Source organism: Palaemon carinicauda, chromosome 8 (assembly GCF_036898095.1).
Source record: "Palaemon carinicauda isolate YSFRI2023 chromosome 8, ASM3689809v2, whole genome shotgun sequence".
Taxonomy (NCBI): Eukaryota; Metazoa; Arthropoda; class Malacostraca; order Decapoda; family Palaemonidae; genus Palaemon; species Palaemon carinicauda.
The window spans coordinates 59,922,751-59,942,883 of NC_090732.1; the positions used below are offsets into that span (position 1 = coordinate 59,922,751).

Below are 20,133 nucleotides of genomic sequence, written 5' to 3' on the forward strand. Positions count from 1 at the left end.
ACGCTGAAGACATTACCTTTCCTTTCGCTGATCTCCTCTTTGACAGTGTTCCTTCAACTGTATGCACTGCATGTATCTACAATACATTGTGTCTTTAATTTCGAAAACTATTTTGAGAAACATCCAGTCAATCTCTTCTGCAAATACACAGGAACAAAATAAGAGTCTTAAAATCTCTTGTTTTTTTTTTTTTTATGATTGTTTATATTGAAGATATACTTTATTCATGTATTCTGGAATTTTGTTGCTCTTTTGTGTGGTCTTAAGTAGATTACTCATGCTTAAATTACTATAGCCTACAATAAGTTACTGCCGATTGAATTTTTTATCCTGCTGAGCTTGATAATAACCCTTATCATGTAAATGAATCAACTTCAGAAGTTAAAAGAAAAAAAAATACCAATTTTTTTTAACCCAGTTATTTACTTTTTCCATTGATTTATCTTATTCAATATACATTTACTTCCTGATTTATTTTCTATACAGAGATGCTTTCTCTATTATTGTCATAGTGCTTGAATAATTTTATCTTTTCCAATATGCTTGCAATTTTGCGTGTAATAATAATAATAATAATAATAATAATAATAATAATAATAATAATAATAATAATAATAATAATAATAATAATAATAATAATAATAATAAAGACGTGCAAGTAGAGCATAGAATTTCAGGAGCATTAGGATTAATACCAAAGGACATCAGGAAAAGCCTGGAGAAGACTGAATGCGCAGAGTCGGTGCCGATTTTGCTCTATAAAAGTGTAATACTGGAATCCATAGAGTCTTGGACAATAGGGTTGTGAGTCTGATACTCAGGATTCATGCCTAGAGATTCCCACCCAGAAAGGTTGTAGATAAATATATAATGGTATTAATTGTTGTTGGTTAAGATGTGATGGACATTTCGTTAACAATAGCATTACGTATGTCGGGGTATATTTGCACAGCTGCCGAGATGTTCTTTGGTTATGCAGATTTAAAGTAATAAAATTAATATAATGATTAAAGTTACTTTTGAACTGAATTGTATAGTTTATTGAAAAGGGTATACAAATCATTTAAAAGAATCACATAATTCTGAAAGGAATGTCCAATAAGAATTTCGTGATCAGAATGTAAAGATCTGTACTTGCATATCCATCAAAGATTGTGTTATTGTATATCTAGAGTTACCAACTAAACATGCCAGTTTCTCAGTTTGTTTCACTTGCTCTTTTTATTTGAACCAAACATCCAAAAGAGCTATATCTATATCAACCTATTCTAAGCAAACCTTCACAAATAAATACGGACCTCTGTAAACGCTTGTCTGTATTAGTGACCTACGTGTCCTTCCATCTCATAAGACGTCAAGAACATTTCCTGGTTCCAGACAGATGCAAGCCTCTTATGCGGCGTAATTCTCTTTGCAAAATCTTCAAAAGGGAGCCAGAGCCCTGAGGCAACACCCGTTCACATAACTATCAAAACAATCGCCGGAAAGATAATAAGAAAAGATTCTGGTAATATGCTACAACTTTCAATTCTATATTAATAAAAAAAGAAAAGTATTTTTATTGATCATTTTCAGTTCTTATTATGTTTCTTAAGGACACTTTCTCTCTTTAATATCAAGGAGAGTTACTTAATAATTTGCGGTTAGAAAGTAAATGTAATATGAAGAAAATAATATATATATATATATATATATATATATATATATATATATATATATATATATATATATATATATATATATATATATATATATATATATATATAAAACCGATACATTTTCACTTTTCAAAAATTTAGACCATGTAAATGCAGTATTTGGATTATTCAAATTCAAAGCATCTTAATATGAAATTTTTTAAAGAAAGTGGACAGTAGGATACTTTGCCTTCTCTCGATGTCATGGTTTCTTGGAAACATTATACCTTTGAAACCTTAGTATTTCGAAAAAAAAAAAAAAAAAAAAAAAAAAAAAAAAAATTACAAGACTAAGCTCTCAATTTTCAAGTTCGAAACCAAACCCTACAAAATTATTACAATAAAAACGGTGTTATATAGATGTTACCATTATGTTCACGTTATCTTATATATTTTCTTTCTGAACTATGGTTGTGTTTTGAAGGGACTAAGAACAGAAGCTATGAGTGTTGTGGGGAAGTTTTATCCCCATATAGATTTAAAACTTATTTTTACAATCAAGGTCTCGGTTGGCTCACTTTTTAAATATAAAGGGAGTCTGCCTACGCCCTTGTGTTCTGGTGTCATATACACTTAATGTGCACTCTATAATGAGTGCTACACTGGAAGCACGTCTAGACAATTTCAGTGTAAGATTTCAGAGCACATAGGGAGATCGGTACGAACCAATGTAAGAAGCGAATTTTGGCCATTGATGGCCATTCATTTCAATTTGGTCAAGCCATTTCCAAAGGAAATTTCAAAATCACTGACAGACATAATAGTGTCAGCCATCTGAGAATCTTGGAGTCTTTATACATTTTCAATATAAAACCCAGCTTGAATGAGGACTTACCTGTTAAGTTGCCGGTGACCCATTGATCCGTTTTTCTGGTCTGTGGGGTGCTGCTTTGGGTGGGTGGTCATCGTTTCCTGGGGATGACTAGGTATATTAATAACACGTTCTTTTATATAGCTTTATGTTCTTTTATTGGTAGGTTATATTAGTATTGAGGTTGTTAATATGGTTTTAAGTTCTTTCATTGGTTTGATTTTAAAGCTAGTTGGGCAATTCTTGAAAGTATATCTTCCCAATTATCTACTTATGATAATTTTTATAATTTTTTATTAATTTTATATAATGATTGCAGATAAACTGAAGACGACAGAAGTTATGTCAAAAGCTATTAAATAAAGATGATAGCAGTATTGACCTTTTTATTTTTACTTAAAATAGGATTCCCAAGACGAACCCAACTATCATATATATATATATATATATATATATATATATATATATATATATATATATATATATGAATAAATATATATATATATATATATATATATATATATATATATATATATATATATATATACATATATATACTGTATATATATATATATATATATATATATATATATATATATATATATATATATATATATATATATATATATATATATATATAAATAAATATATATATATATATATATATATATATATATATATATATATATATATATATATATATATATATATATGTATATATATAGATATATATATATATATATATATATATATATATATATATATATATATATATATATATTTATATATATACATATATATATATATATATATATATATATATATATATATATATATATATATATATATATATATATATATATATATATATATATATATATATATATATATTTGTTCCGACACAGAGACTTACCTTGAAACACTTTATAGGAGATTACTGGTAACTCCTCTCTGACGACCAGATTTTTACGTAGTTTCCCCCTACTTCCATGTTCTATACTGTCCTGAATAACGGGAAATAACATGACCTGGGGGCATTGCCCAGGCAGGTCGCCCGTCTTTGAGAAGCTCTCCCCAGTATGTTTTCTGGTCGCGTTGTGTTCACACACACCGCTCCTTATTCTCTGTGCGACCCCCTTTGTGCGCGTTACTATGTAGTTACTACATGGTCTCGATTCCTTCACGAGTGATTAGTGCCTTATCTGTGTTCTTTTAGGATCGTTCCTTTGTGCTTTTATTGGCGTTTTAGTGCTTTGCCTTGCTTTATGCTTGGGTTTAGCGATCTCTGTGTGTGCTTTGGAGTACGGTCGCCGTTGTCCTGGGCCTAGAGCCGGGTATTCGTGTTGGGCTTTCTTGTCAAAGCCAGTTCGCCGTCAGAATGCGGCACGATGAAGACGGACTCGAAGAGGTCTCCTAGGGAAACTAGCATGTCTTCCCCTACGACGTCGGCAGGAGAGGGGGCAGGTTGAGTGCATTCTTCTCCCCTACCCAGAGTAGGGGACGAGGTAAGTCCTTGAAGTGTAAGAAGTTGGTGCCTCCTTCCCAAGGGTGAGATGTTGTGGGGGGAACCTTCTTTGTTCAGGGCAGATCAGGCGCCTACAGGTGAGTGTGTGGGGGTCCGAGGGACACGTCTCTCTCGTAGGGACGGCGTCTCGGCGGAGGACCCCATGTGGCCTAATAATGTTCCCTTTTTTCTTATCACCAGATTCATGGGTAGAGGCCTCAGGCGCTTCAGCTGCGGAGGGATCCGCTGGTGTGGGATGTACCAAGGACGCCGTTGAGGTCCCCACTGGACATGGAAGAGGTCCTATGCTAGTCCTTCACCCTGGATCCGCATCGGGGCTCGATCCTTCGGGCCCTTCAAGCGAGGAACGTCGGAGACGACACAGGAGGAAGAGAGATCAGTCTGTGTGGAGGAACTCCCCTTGCGGTCTCCCACAGGATCTCGGGACGGGAAGTCCCCGTTCCCCTCCATACAAGCCAAGAGCCCCGCCAGAGAGTCAGCTGATGGGCGGAGGACCCCGTCTTGTAGGCCTAAGTCCCTTCCTAGAGCCAACCCATCCGCTCAGTGGAGGGAGCCGTCTTCTAGGATGGGCAGCCTAGACGGGTCTCCCCATCGGGATGATAGACAGGGACGGGCACCCCCGTCGATCTGTTTCACGGAGGAGCCGTCCCGGTTCTCGAGGAGAATGGGGATCAGTCTGTGTGGAGGAACTCCCCTTGCGGTCTCCCACAAGATCTCGGGACGGGAAGTCCCCGTTCCCCTCCATACAAGCCAAGAACCCCGCCAGAGAGTCAGCCGGTGGGCGGAGGACCTCGTCTTGTAGGCCTAGTCCCTTCCTAGAGCCACTCCATCCGCTCAGTGGAGGGAGCCGTCGCCTAGGATGGACAGCCTAGACGGGTCTCCCCATCGAGATGATAGACAGGGACTGGCACCCCCGTCGATCTGTTTCACGGAGGAGCCCGTCCCGTCGTCCAGGTCCTCCAGGAGAATGGGGATCAGTCTGTGTGGAGGAACTCCCCTTGCGGTCTCCCACAGGATCTCGGGACGGGAAGTCCCAGCGTACAGGAGAGTCCTTGCCTTAATTAGGGGTTATAACAACCTTATAGAACCCGCCACTCAAGAGGAAGAACCCTGGACTTCAGGCCTGAACAAGTTCATAGCGGTCCCCGCCCAGAAAAAGTCATCTCTCTCTCTTCCCGAGGCCAGTAACGTGGGGATTGGAAAGACTCACATTGATAAGGTCATATCCCGCAATAGCGACTCCTGCAGGGGTCACAGCTCAGCAAAGCTCCTACAGGGTTTGAAGTCGCAGACGAAATACTACTCTTTAGAAAATAGGCCGACCGGTGCGTACAAGACCGAGGAAACCATAGACATCCTGTGCCAGGGCATCTCCGACGGGAGGGCATCGGCAGCATCTACCTTCTTCTCCCCTTCCGAGTCGGCAATGATGGAGGAGATGTCCAAGGACTTAGTTAATATGGCCTCCTGGCTGGATTGGTGGGCCACCACCCTAGTAGGCACCCAGATTCCTACAGACACCATGGAACCTGCAAAACGGGAGGCTCTGAATGAGTTGCTGGGGTCAGGTAGCCGCGCCCTTAAATTCCTGACCTTTCAGTCTTTGGCTCTCTCCGCAAACTGGATTCTCCGGAGAAGAGACGCCCTAGTCAAGAACCTTCCCATTAAGATTCCTGACAGAGAAGCTAAAGCCTTGAAGACCTGCTCCGTCTGGGGGGAGCAGCTTATTCCGACGAAGAAGGCGGAAGAGGTCGTGGAGAAGTTGGCCAAAAAGAGGGAGCTACCTACCCTGTAGCCACAGGCGGCACGCCGCCCCATCTTCAGGAGGCCAGTGACAGAAGCACCCATGGCCGCGCGTACCACACCAACTCAAGGAAGGAGGGAACCCTCGTCAGGACAGTGGTCTTCCTCTGTGGTTCCCCCCCGAAGAGGTTCATCTTCTAACCCCCCAACGTATAGGTCTTCTTTCTACTCCTCCAGGAGGGGGAGAACAGGCCGTTCTTCCCGTAGGAGATAAGATGGGAGGCCCCCCTCCCCTGCCCAAGCCTCAGGTAGGGGGATGCCTCAGACTCACTTGGCTAGCATGGAAGCTCCACGGAGCAGATCCGTGGACAGTTACAGTACTAAAGGAGGGCTACAGGATCCCCTTCATGGAAGAGACACCCCCCCTAGTTCCAGCAACGCAGGCAGACTGGTTGGTGCCCAAGGACCTGGCGAAGAGGGCAGCGTTGGACGGAGAAGTCAAGACGTTGCTGCAGAAGGGAGCTTTAGAAACAGTGACATTCCCGGGTCCGGGGTTCTACAGCCGCCTGTTCCTAGTGGAAAAAGAGACAGGAGGGTGGAGACCTGTAATAGACCTGTCAGCCCTCAACAGGTTTCTCAGGAAAGTGACCTTCAAAATGGACACTCCAAGAACGGTCATGGCGTCCTTGAGAGAGGGCGACTTTTTGATTTCTATAGACCTCAAGGACGACTACTTCCGAGTGCCCATTCATCCGTCGAGCAGGAAGTTTCTCCGGGTCAAGTGGGGTACCCAGGTGTTACAATTCAAGGCCCTATGCTTCGGTCTTTCAACAGCCTCCCAGGTATTCACGAGGGTCTTTACGACGGTCCCCATATGGGCCCACGAACGGGGCATTCGACTGATCAGGTACCTGGACGACTGGTTACTCCTTTCATCCTCAAAGGAAGACTTGGAACAACAGGGCGAAGATCTTCTTCAATTGTGCAAGACCCTGGGCATCGTGGTCAACTTGGAGAAATCACAGCTAACCCCATCCAACAGGAGGACGTACCTTGGAATGGTCCTGGATTCGTTACAGGTCAAGGAATTCCCAACCACGGAAAGGCTGGACAACCTGGATCGAGTGCTCCGGCCCTTCCTTCTGGGTCGCCCCAGGAGAGCGCAGGGTTGGCAAAGGTTGGTAGGGCACCTGGTGTCCCTAGAGAAGCTGGTACCTCACGGGAGACAGAACTTAAGGGTTCAATGGAACCTGAAAGAACATTGGAACCAGAAAAGTTCCCCGGACATTGTGGTCCCTCTCCTTCAGGAGTCCAGGAAGGCCTTGGAATGGTGGCAGGATCGGTCGAACACCCTAAGGGGGATGCTACTGTCCTCCCAACCTCCGGAGGTTCTTCTCTTCACGGAAGCATCGAAGGACGGGTGGGGAGCCCATCTCCGGGAAAAGACAGCAAAGGGGGCGTGGTCAGAGGGGGAGAAATCCCTACACATAAATATCCTGGATATGAGAAGCGGTCCAAGAAGCCTGCAACCACTTCGAGGAGGACATGAGAGGGCGTTCGGTGGCCCTAATGTCAGACAATGCAACGGTGGTGGCTTACGTGAAGAAGGAGGGGGGACTGAGATCAAAAGAGTTGTGCGAACTAGCCCTTCAAATCCTAAAATGGGCGGAACAGAAGGACGTCATCCTGACGGCAAGGTTCATCCCAGGGAAGAACAACGTCCTAGCAGACGGCCTCAGCAGAGTGGGGCAAGTGGTAGCAGCAGAATGGTCCCTACACCCACAAGTGGCAAGCTACATTATACAGGTGTAGGGATCTCCGGTAATGGATCTGTTTGCAACAAGGTTGAACGCGCAACTCCCCGTATTTTGTTCTCCCGTCCCAGATCCGAAGGCGGCAATGGAAGACGTCTTTCAGCACAAGTGGGACGGACTGGACGTGTACGTCTTCCCCCCCTTCTCCCTGATAAGGCAGGTCCTCAACAGAGTAAGGGCAGCAACCAACCTAAGGATGACTTTGGTAGCGCCTTGGTGGCCGGAGAGAGAATGGTTCGCGGACCTAAGGAACCTCACCGTCCTACCTCCTTGGCCTCTACCCGGCAGGTCAGACCTATTAAAACAACCTCACTTTCAGCGGTTTCACAGAAACCCGCAAGCCCTTCGTCTTCACGCCTGGAGATTATCCAGCGGCTCCTGAAGAAGCAAGGATACTCCGGCAAGACAGCCAGGAGGATGTCGCTATACCGGAGGAAATCATCCACAGCCGTCTACCAGTCTAAGTGGGCGGTATTCGTGAAGTGGTGCAGGGACAAGAAGTTAGAGCCCTTGGAAGCGTCAGTGCCCGTGATAGCCGACGTCATGGTTTATCTCAGGGACAAGTTAGACATGTCAGTTCCAGCGATCAAGGGAGTTCGGGCGGCCCTGGGTCAAGTCTTTCTTCTCAAGGGCATAGATCTCGGCTCCTCCAGGCATATCTCCATGCTTATCAGAGCGTTCGAACAATCATGCCCCCCTTCCGCCCCTAGAATCCCGAGTTGGGACTTAGCGCGAGTCCTAGATATGTTACGGAAACCACCATTCGAGCCCTTAAAGGACATCGATGACAAGAATCTCACGCTCAAGGCGGTCTTCTTGCTAGCATTAGCCTCGGCTAAGAGGGTGGGCGAGCTACACGGACTGTCATTCGAGGTGGAACATACTAGGGGATGGAAGGAAGTAACCTTTAAGTTTGTCAAATCCTTCGTCGCCAAGACTCAGAACCCCTCGGTGTGGGATCCGAGGTTTGAGAGTTTTTCGATTCCGGCAATCCCGAATAAAGGAAACCCGAAGGACCTAAAATTATGCCCGGTCAGGACTATTAGGAAATACTTTAAGAGAACGGCAAACCTCCGCCCGTCTATCAAGAATCTCTTCGTCTCATGGGGAAAATAAAGCAAAACATATCCAAAAATACGGTTTCGTTCTGGCTCAGGAAAGTGATCACGCATGCCTACTTAAAACAAGGTCTTCCTACACCGGGGAAACCCAGAGCTCACGTTGTTCGGGGCATTAGCACCTCTCTAACGTTCGAAAAGAACATGTCAGTAGCGCAGGTTCTTCGAGCGGGAACTTGGTCCAACCAGTCGACCTTCACCGCACATTATCTCAAGGACTGTACGAGAAAGTCTCTAGATGGGTTTTCTATCGGGCCGGTCATCTCAGCCCTGCATTCGGTTTGACGGCTCAAGCCCCAGGCTCAATCGCGAAACATAAAGTATCTAGACACAAGGAGCCGAGTTCTATTTTCCCCCCTTTTCTAACTTTCTCGTACCGTCAGTCGTCATCAAGAAATATCGCTCATTACACAAGACGAAAATTCGCCATATCAAGCACAACGAAGATATTGCAGAAGGGTAAGTGTTATATCACACTTAATGAGTCTTTTACGTAGTTTTCCCTACTGTCCATCGGGGTCAGGGCTAAAGGGCACTCCCCCCTCCTAAGGTGTAAGTCTCCTATAAAGTGTTTCAAGGTAAGTCTCTGTGTCGGAACAAATCACAAATTTTAAGTAATTTGTATTTTTCCTAACAATACTTACCGAAGAAACACTTTAGGTTTAGGGCCCCCCCCCCAACCGTCCCCGCAGTGCCCCGCTGACCTCGTGGTTTTGTTCATTACATAAAACATACTGGGGAGAGCTTCTCAAAGACGGGCGACCTGCCTGGGCAATGCCCCCAGGTCATGTTATTTCCCGTTATTCAGGACAGTATAGAACATGGAAGTAGGGGGAAACTACGTAAAAATCTGGTCGTCAGAGAGGAGTTACCAGTAATCTCCTATAAAGTGTTTCTTCGGTAAGTATTGTTAGGAAAAATACAAATTACTTAAAATTTGTGATATATATATATATATATATATATATATATATATATATATATATATATATATATATATATATATATATATATATATATATATATATATATATATATATATATATATATATATATTATGGTCCCGTGTTGGCTGGCAAGCTACACAACCTATCAAGTTCTAAACTCACCTGTTTGTTTTTACATTAAATCTGTTACACTTGAAAATATTAATACCTGAGCTCTGAGACAGTTATATCTCTCCCTGACAGCAATATATAAAAACATTGAATATCTAAAGGTCTCTTAAGTACACTCAAAACAGCGCTGGGTAATTATTACTAAGAATTATTCAAAACCACCTATTAGTACGATTCTTTAACAGGGGTGCAAGTGAGTACTGAAATAAATACTGGTGATTGAAATAATATACTTTTTACAAAAATAAATATATTCCATATGAATTTCAACACATTAAAAGAATTTCCATAAAAAAATCACTCGAAATGTTAAGTCTGAACAAAACTTAGATTAAGACAAAAAAAGTTACGCTCAGAAATTTATATAATCACTTGACTTGAAAAACTAGATGTGAATAAAACCTTATACTAAGACAAAAGAAATAATTACACTCCAATGCTTAAACTCTTAAAGAACTTACATAAAGTAACTGATAAACCTATTAACTTCACATATTTACATAAATCTCGGTAGGCCAGTTACAAAGATTTACGCAATGCCTACACTCACCACAACACAATAGATTTAAAATCCCCTTTCACATCTAACAAAACACTTCACCACATTACACACAATATATGTCGTAATTAAACTTAATCACTTAGGAGAGTATACACTATAGGTACTTTGAGAGAGAGAGGGAATTTTGGCTCTTTCACAGGATGGCTGTTTCTCTTTTGCACCTATACATCCCTGTGGGTGCTTATATATGACTTAGTTACTTCTAGAATGTTCTAAATTGAATATTCTTGTGGCCTGGGGCCGGCTTCAATTGACAAAGGGGTTTCCAACTAGATAAAAATTCTCTCAGCTGCTCAGCCCACACACCGTTCTTGGAAAAAAAAAATGATAAAATCTAATACTAGGGTTTTCGAGAACCTTCCAAAACATATGGCAAATATAAGAATTGCGTATTTTCTCACAAACATGATGCAATACCTCATAAAAATATAAAAAAAGATTACATAAGCCCTTGCTCATAACTCGTATGGATCATATGACACTCTTAAACAGTTTACGTAAGACTTCCTAACAAAATACGTGAACTGAAAAGTTAATTCTTAAAAATAACGTAAATTTACATATACTGACTTGAATGAAAAATACAATGAAATTAAAAATGAAAGTCTCACGTAATATACATATAAAACTTATACCTACATGAGAGGAACTCACCTTACGAGCTGGACCTCTTAAATACAGAAATAAAGTATATGAATAAAATACATTAACAAATTATTTACTCTACGCTAGACCAGCTTCGTAAGAGAGCTCCCCCCAAAAAAGATTATTTATTCCGAGTCTGAACCCATCGATTCAGCCTGAGATAAATAATCTACAACCAAGTTATCATTACCTGATATATCTTTACATTAATACAATATGGTTGCAAACATAATGGACCACCTTGTTAACCTTTGAATATTATTTTTCATCTTATTAACAAAAGGTAAAGGATTATGATCCGAATACACTGTAATCTTTTCATTTAGTGGTCGATTCACATACCCCTCAAACTTGTTTATTGCTGTGATTAACGCTAGCAATTCCTTTGCAACTGTCGAGTAGGTTTGCTTATGTTTCTTCAGCTTTGATTACATAAAACAAACAGGAGTAAGAAGTCCTTCCTCATCTTGTTGCAATAAGATAGCTCCAATTACATTATCAGACACATCCACTTGGATAAGGAATTTCTTGATGAAATCAGGTGCTCACAGTATTGGTTTCGAAGTTGATATGGCCTTTATCCTTAGAATTTTCCTTTTTCCTTGTATCTCGATAACATAGGTCCAGTCACTGCTCTTCTCCAAAATCCGGAATGGTTCTTGGAAGTCATTGGCATGAGGAAATCTCCTTGTCGGGGAGTAGACCAACATCTGATATCCTATCGCATCTTGTCTGTTCGTACTCTGCATGCCAAACCTTTTCTTCGTTTTTCCTTGACTCCTCGTTTTCACGCCTTCTAGGGAAAATTTCCTTATCACGCTGATACTTTTCCTCAAATATTTGATATTTCTTTTACCTGTTTCCTCTCAATCCTTCCCTTTTTCTTGCAACAGTTTCTTCGGTTGTTTGCTGAAGGGTTGTTCCTCATACTTCCATCGGGAGTAAGGGAGCTTCCTTGGTGCACTTGTTGGGCTTTTCAGCCATCTGACAAACGTGACATGCACGGAAAAACTGGCGAAACGTCCTTATAGCCTACATGCCAGGCCAGAAAAAGTGTTTCTTAATCTTCTCCGTCGTCTTCCTTATTCCTATGTGTCCCATCTCGTGTGCTACGGCGATCACCTGCCTTCTCAATGGTGAGGGAATCAATATCTGATGGTATATCGCCCATTCGGCATTCCCAGGGATATTGAAAGGGTTATGCTTCCTCATAAGTAACCCTTCCTTAAGATAATAACAGGTATAAGACTGCAGTGCCTCCATCTCGTCTACCACACGGTACAATAACTCTGTTAACATTGCAATCCTATCAAATTTTTCCTACTCACTCGTCCTACTTCTAACACTGAGTTTTCTATTTCTTCCAAGTCTTTGCCTTTTTGTCCACTCGTCTGTCGTTCCTCTTCGCTCGGGCTTACTCGGGAGTTTTCCTCTTGCGTACCATCAAGGGAATCCTCTTCTTCGGAAAACAAATCCTTCAAGTTCATCACTCCTTTGATTTCTCTTTCTTCTTCAGCTGCCACTTTCTTTGCCATATTCCTAGTCATTACACAACTAGGAAACAGATACAGGTAGTCCTTCTCGAGTTCAGTCATAGGAGTATACTTCAATGGTTTATCCATTACAACAGGATAAGGAACAAATGGCGATCAACCAACCTTTTTACACAGCAGGGCGTCTACTCCTTCGACAGCCTATGAATCCTTTACAGCAAAATAAAAATTACCTGTCACCAATTCGAATAACAGTTTCAAAAGGCAAATAGTGGTGATCTCTTCACCTACTATTCGCTTCAAAATAACCGAGTCTCCTGTGAGAATCTGTTCCACTAATGGGTGTACTCTTCGTATCACCCTACTATGGTTGCAACCTGTGTCGCGCAATATCTTGACCGCGGTTCGCTCGCTCCCGTCTATTACTACTAACATGCATTCATAAATATATGGTTTAAAGGCATCCACGCTGTTTGGATTTGTCCTGTTCATCGTGTAACGTTGGCTGGTTTATTTTCCTCTTCGTTCTTTCTCGATTGTTTCTTCACCTTCACATTCCATGAAGTTGAATTGTCCTTAACCACTTGGGCGACTGCTTTTGGTTGGTCTGACCAACATTCCTTACCAATATGGCATCTCTTTCCACACTTAAAAGAGACAATATTAACCTTCTGCACGTCTTTCACGATACTTGAAGGAGGATGATTTGACGATTGTTGTTGTGGTACTATCAGATTCTGCTTAGTGACAGTACATACCAGTGCTACTTCCACTGTAACTATTGAACTTATTCACATAGTTATTACTGAACTGGTTTCCATGGTTTGGCAAATACTTGACACTTGGTTGGATCGACAGTTGAAATTTCATACCTGAGGAGGCTTTACGACTGAAAATATTATAATCTTCACTGAGCGAAGCGGCTTTATCAAGTCTCCTCACCTCCCCCTCTCTCAAGTACGTTTGAATATGTTCATGAATTCCTCGTAGATACTGTTTTATTACTATCAATTCTTCTAAGTCAGCCTTCTCCTTTACGTTAGCAGCCTTTATCCATCTTTTAAAACATCATCGTACCTGATAAGCGTAACCCAGGAAAGTTATTTCCTCGTCCTTCCACAAACTTCGGAAATTTTCCTTATAATATTTTGGGGTCGTCTGGTACACTTGCAGGACGTTCCTCTACACTTCTGGATACTACTTCCTCTGGTCCTGAGATAAAGAAAGATAAGCACTGTGCCCTTTCCCAGTCAATACACTCTGCACTAATAAAGACCATCTATCTTCTGGCCATTTCATCGTCGATGCGAATATTTTAAAATGATCGAAGAACTTGTCTGGAGCTTTTTTCTGTGAATTTCGGGAACGACACCTGTGCATTTGCCACATCAAACATCTGAGTTGCCGACCTTGCATGAGCATTTAACAGTTCCAATTCCCATATATATCGTGCCTCTTCTGCCTATCTTTCCTCCCGTCTTCTCTCTCTTTCTTCTTGTTCTGCCATCATTTTCAACCTAATCAAATTCTCTTCCGCTGCAATATGTTGAATCTCAGCCTCTACATTACTTTCTGTTTTCATCCCTTCAGTTTTTAGGTCAACTGATCCTTGCTTCACTATAAATTTTTCTTCGGCCTCCTCCAACAGTTCACGAGCTACTACAATATCTTGTTCTGACAATTTATCCGAGTTTATCAACTTAGGCTAGACACTTAATTTGGGCTTTAATCATTAAACTCTTTGCATGGTTACCGTATGCCATTATAATAGAGAGCCACTGAGCTTTAGTTGCATTAGCTTCTGATAATTCCTGAACATTTTAGTTTATCAAAAACTCTTGGATATTACACTGTGCCATCTTGTACTTTTACAAAAGAAAAAAAAAAAAAACTCAAAACAAAATATATCTTAACAATACACAGAATCCTGTCAACACTATATTGTTCCTACATTCAATCAAAACATGGCCCTTTCATCACCAACATTTAAAACAGACTCACTCGATCCCAAGAGTATGAGCACCAAAAATATATTTCATTATGGTCCCGTGTCTGGCAAGCTACAAAACCTCTCGAGTTCTAAACTTACCTGTTTGTTTTTACATTAAATCTGTTGCATTTGAAAATATAAGCCTAAGGGTTTCAACACTGAAAGCAGCCTAAAATGGAAAGAAGACAACAAAAAGTAATTAATAAAAAAACTAAAAATGTTAAGATCAGTAACAAAATTAAAACAGACTTGTCATATTTAAACTATGAAACGTATCTATTTCAACCTGTTCAATAGAATATCATTTACAAGAGGATATGTAATTCTGAAGTTTCCTTGACTCAAAAGATAGAATTGGAAGATAATCCCATAGTCAGGTCACAACAGTCATAAAGTTTTTAGAATACTCTGTAGTATTTTGCTTTATGATGGAGAAGGCAGGACTGTTATAATTAACTGCATACCTAGTACTGAGACAGGATGGTACATTCTGGGAAGATATAAATGCAAAGCATGGTCAGAGGATGAAATTGGCAGATATTGATAGCTAAATGAAGGATATGGTGTTTAATAGACTTGAAAATTTTGTCTAACAAATTTTGATGAAATTCGGCAGCTGGAGACCAGAAAGGAGAACAATATTCAAAACATGCTGGCATAAAAGAATCAGACATTTTTTTTTTTTTCAGAATAGATAGGTCACAAAAAAAAATCTTCGAAGATTTTTTAAATACGGAATTTATTGTGTAAATGAAGAGGAAACAGAGCGAATGTGTTTTTCAAAAGAACGTTTGCAATTAAGAATCACACCCACAATCTTGAATGATTTATATATAGTTAAAGAAACACTGTCAATGCAAAGGTCTGAATGTTAAGGAGCTGCTGTCCTTGACCTACTTACATTCTACTTAGAGTTTTGTTAGTATTCAGCTTCATGCCTCATAATTTGCACGCTGTGATAATTCTGGCTAGATCTCTACTAAGGGATTCAGCAACCACGGGTTCAGGAGATGGAATTAATGCTAAGAGCGTAGAATCTGTTTATACCAAAAAAAAAAAAAAAAAAAAAAATGTATTTTCTATGCCTAATCACATATCATGTCTATATAATATGAAAAGTCATATGAACACTGCCCTGAAGAATATCAGACATTACATTCCTATATTTACTGTGTAATGATACTAAGACACCAACCTATTCACGTCTGTTTAAGTTTAAAAGAATGGGCCTCATGATTATCACGGTCAAAGGTGACACTAACATATTTACTCTCAGCCTGATTAAGAGTCAAAGTTAAAAACTATTAAGCCACTGTGATAAGTAAGAGGAACAGAATTTATCTACTCCCTATGGTGAACATTGAAATCACCAATAAACAAAATCGAGATCTCTTTCTCATAGTCTCATATTCTTATATCTTAACCATAGTGGTGATTAAACAATCAAAGATAGAATCATCCAAATTTAGATTACTGTAGATAGAAAACAATAAAAAAATATTTTACACCTCTGGACATCCACATTCATAGCAAGACTTATGAAAAGCATGGTACTCAGTCATAATATACACCGCCATCCGTCTTACCCTAGGAATGGCATCTCATTTTAAAAGCAATGGTATCTTAAAACCTGGAATAAGCAACTCTGATGAATGCTTCTTTTGAGAAACCTAAGTTTCTGAGCATACTAGAGTAGTTTACTATTTTGGTGGTAACTGTAAGATCTCTACATTATTTCAAGGATATTCCAATACAATAGATGACACTGGTGGAGTCTGTGACCAACTGGTCCTGGATTTTGCTCAATATCTGAAGACAGAATAAGAGTAAAACATATTAAAAAGTTATTATCATCCATGAAAACAAACATGATATAATATGAATATGTGCATGACTAAATACAGAGAAAATACATAATTATGCATTCCATCGACTAAATACAAAATATTTAATAAAATTGGTCGACATGGGAGAACCGACAAACCATGCAAAGCTTAGTATCCTCCAGGATAGCTTCTTTAAACTAAAGGAAACCCTCTAAACATTTTCTTGAAAAAGAATACCGTAGAGGAAGATAAAACGACAGTTCAGGAAAAGGCAACCGCCCAATAAACTAACGGGAATTCTTTTACCCTTCCATTATGCCTCCCCAGCAAGAAAGAAAAACAGATAGAATTGTGATGCTAAGTGTACCTTCAAGTATGAGAACTCTAACCCAAAATTTTAGAAAACCAGAGTACGAAGGCTGTGGTACTATCTAAAACTAGAGACTGTTGGTTTGATTTTGATGTACCCTTTTCCTAGAAGAGCTGCTTACCATAGGTAAGGAATTTCTTCTACTCATACCAGTGTGAAGTAGTTATTGAAGAACTGCAGTAATTGAACACATAGGGAATAAACATAGTGGGGTTTTGTTTGGCGTTATTAACTGTATGAGGAAAGAATATTGTGTTAAAAATACTTGAGACTATTTTGTATATTACAAGATGAGGAAAAAGAGCCATAACTAGAGAGGGATCCAGTGTTGTACTATCTAGACTTTCAAAGGACCCAATAACTCTCTGGTGGGAATATCACAATGTCTGGCTGGTGCCATGGTCAACCTACTATCAATGAGTTGTGAAAAGAATTCATAGGCTGAGAAATATTGATATAGAGTAGAAATGGTAGAAATTATAACGGCTGAAAGGGTAGATCAGATTATTTTGAAGTGATTCTGTTATGTGGAAGGAATGGATGGCAATAGACAAGTTAATTAGTGCCTGGAGTTAATAGGAACTGAAGACATACATCAAGTTTGATAGAAGGCTGAAAGATGTTCTGACAAGAAATCACTTCGGTATCCAGAAATGCATGAGTGTACTGTTTTTAGGAAGTTTAATCCTCTACTGATAAGCCACATGTTTAAGTGTATGGAGTGACTAACTTTAAAGTATCAATACACAGGGTGTACATCCATAAGTCATCATCTAATCGTTACACGTATATTGTATACACTCACCATATACATACACCCAGCCACACACATACACACATACATACGCACACCCCCCCCCCACACACACACACACATATATATATATATATATATATATATATATATATATATATATATATATATATATATATATATATATAAACCTTCTCAAGTTTCTCTCTCTTTAGATGGACTATAAATGGGGATTAAAATTGTTTCCTTGGAAAAGATACAGAGTATAAGATCTTTTTAAGCTAAAGCATACATATATCCGATAATATCAGCTACATTTTAATAGAGCAACTGTTGTGTTATATATAGAATCTAATGACCACACATATGAAATCTAATACCCATTATTAGCTCTTAGCGTCCTAATATCTCTAAATATTTTGGACCAAAGCGGTAATATTGAAGTAGCTTTTGCTTCCAGGTGAGATTTGTGACTATCCCAAGATGTGATAGTGAGTTTGCTGTTATTCTATGTAGTAATGAAGAAGGATACTGAGTTCACGTCAGCTCGATGTACTGTTGGACAAAGGAGTTCCTGGCAAATCTTGCTCTGAAGAAGTGCACCCTGTCACACCTTTACTGTGAGACGAGTTCCTATGGTGTAGCCCCGCCCACCACCAATACCATCTCTCCCTACACTTATCTATTTGGCTACCCGCCGTGCACTAGGGTGTGACAGGGTGCACTTCCTCAGAACATTGTGTGCCGAGAATTCCTGTATCTAACCGTAACCTGCATATATCTATCGTCCCATTTTACTAGAACGGATATAGAGCCGTCCTCATCCATTCATCCATTGGACATACGGGCATTTGATTTGTAAGCATGGCTTTTTCTAGATGTTTTTTCTCATTAGAGATTTTAAAGTCATGATTCCATCGGTTCCATAAGGTAGATTGTGAGCGAAATGTAGCTTCTCAACGCATGGAGTCCAAATCTAGCTTCTTCAAAGACTACGTTCTTTCCATTATGTTCACTGACGAACTACATTGTTTTGAAAATATTACAGTTTTTTGAGGCTCGGATATGGCCGTGAAGACAGAAGTCAGCAAATACGAGAAAAAAAAAAGAGCTTTATCTGCTGATATCATTAGAAATTACATCATCAGGATAAAGGAAACTGACGAAAGACTGTTCATATGGAACAATTAATATAACATGGGCTTGATTGGATGGTGCTCAGTAGATTTTCATTTGAACCTAAAGTGTGGAACAACGTTCCAGTGGGTCTAAGAATTTGTGAGAGAGAGAGAGAGAGAGAGAGAGAGAGAGAGAGAGAGAGAGAGAGAGAGAGAGAGAGAGAGAGAGAGAGAGTGAGTTACGTACGCACCTGCATGTGCTACGCGAGTGGATCGGATATAGATATTTAAATAGCAGGTGTTCGAGAGAGAGAGAGAGAGAGAGAGAGAGAGAGAGAGAGAGAGAGAGAGAGATGACGGGTGGGTGGTAGCGGTGTCGGGATGGGAAGTAGCCTACTGCACAGTATTGCATAGCGGTGATGATAGTTGCAGCATTGTAGTCTTAAGAGATTCCTGCAGCAGTAATTACCAAATCGATATATATGAGCGCGTGTATGTAGTATTGACAGTTCAAAGTTTGCTCAACAGTGCCGTCAGGTTTGTCCTTGAAGGTATGACGTTGATGATGACGATGATAATACTTTTTTGGACGTGAATAAGTTTATATCAGTGCAATATAGTACATATTATATTATTGTAAGATTATTCACATCCAAAAAGAGTGTTACCATTATTATTATTATTATTATTATTATTATTATTATTATTATTATTATTATTATTATTATTATTATATAAACGGAGCCTAAAACACAGATCACTTATAAACAACCACCATCAGAAACGGAAAGTAAGTGACTACTGATATATGGCGATAGAAAAGGAAGCGGAGATTAGAAAATATAAAGACCTAACAAAACTGATATAACCGATTTGTTATTATTGGATAGGTAGTATTTAATTAAATTAAATCTGGCAACAATTGAAAGGAGGCGGGGCCTCTGATTTACGGAACCAATCACAATTGGAATTTACAGCATTGATATTTACACGCATTATGTTTAAATACTTACATTCTCTATAACAATTATATTTGCAGTGACTTTCAATACAAAAATAGAAAAAAAAAATCAATCAACCACCTGTTCATAATCTATGTTAAAGCCAGCAAAATAATGTGGTTTTATAAGGAAAAAAAAAAAAAGACTTTTGAAATAAATTCGAGTCTCAAAGCTTAATTTAAAGTTCTAATAGGCATACTTGACACATATAGCAGACCATATCATTCGCCAAGGAAGAAATAAAATTGATATACGGTTATCTTCAATTACTGATATTTAGGAGAAATTTGAACAAATTGCTCGTTGACCGGTGAAGAGATTTCTGGAAATATTGTTTACTAAAGTGGACACCTGCTTCTTAGCATCCCATTGCTGGAATAAATCTTGCAACACGTTTTTAAGTACATCAGATTAGATAGGAATGTGACAGAACTTCATACACTATAGCTGACGAGTTCATTGCAATAATGTCTGAGGGTTTGGCCAATTTTCATCCCGTTAAGGTATCTCTACTCAAAAACGGTATATATATATATATATATATATAT

The 20,133-nt window shown here is 39.6% G+C and overlaps 1 protein-coding gene across 1 annotated transcript in view; it reads left to right on the forward strand.

Moving 5' to 3' along the window:
- amon (amontillado) overlaps window positions 1–20,133 on the forward strand; it is a 541,981-nt gene that overhangs the window by 12,752 nt on the left and 509,096 nt on the right. The window lies entirely within an intron of this gene.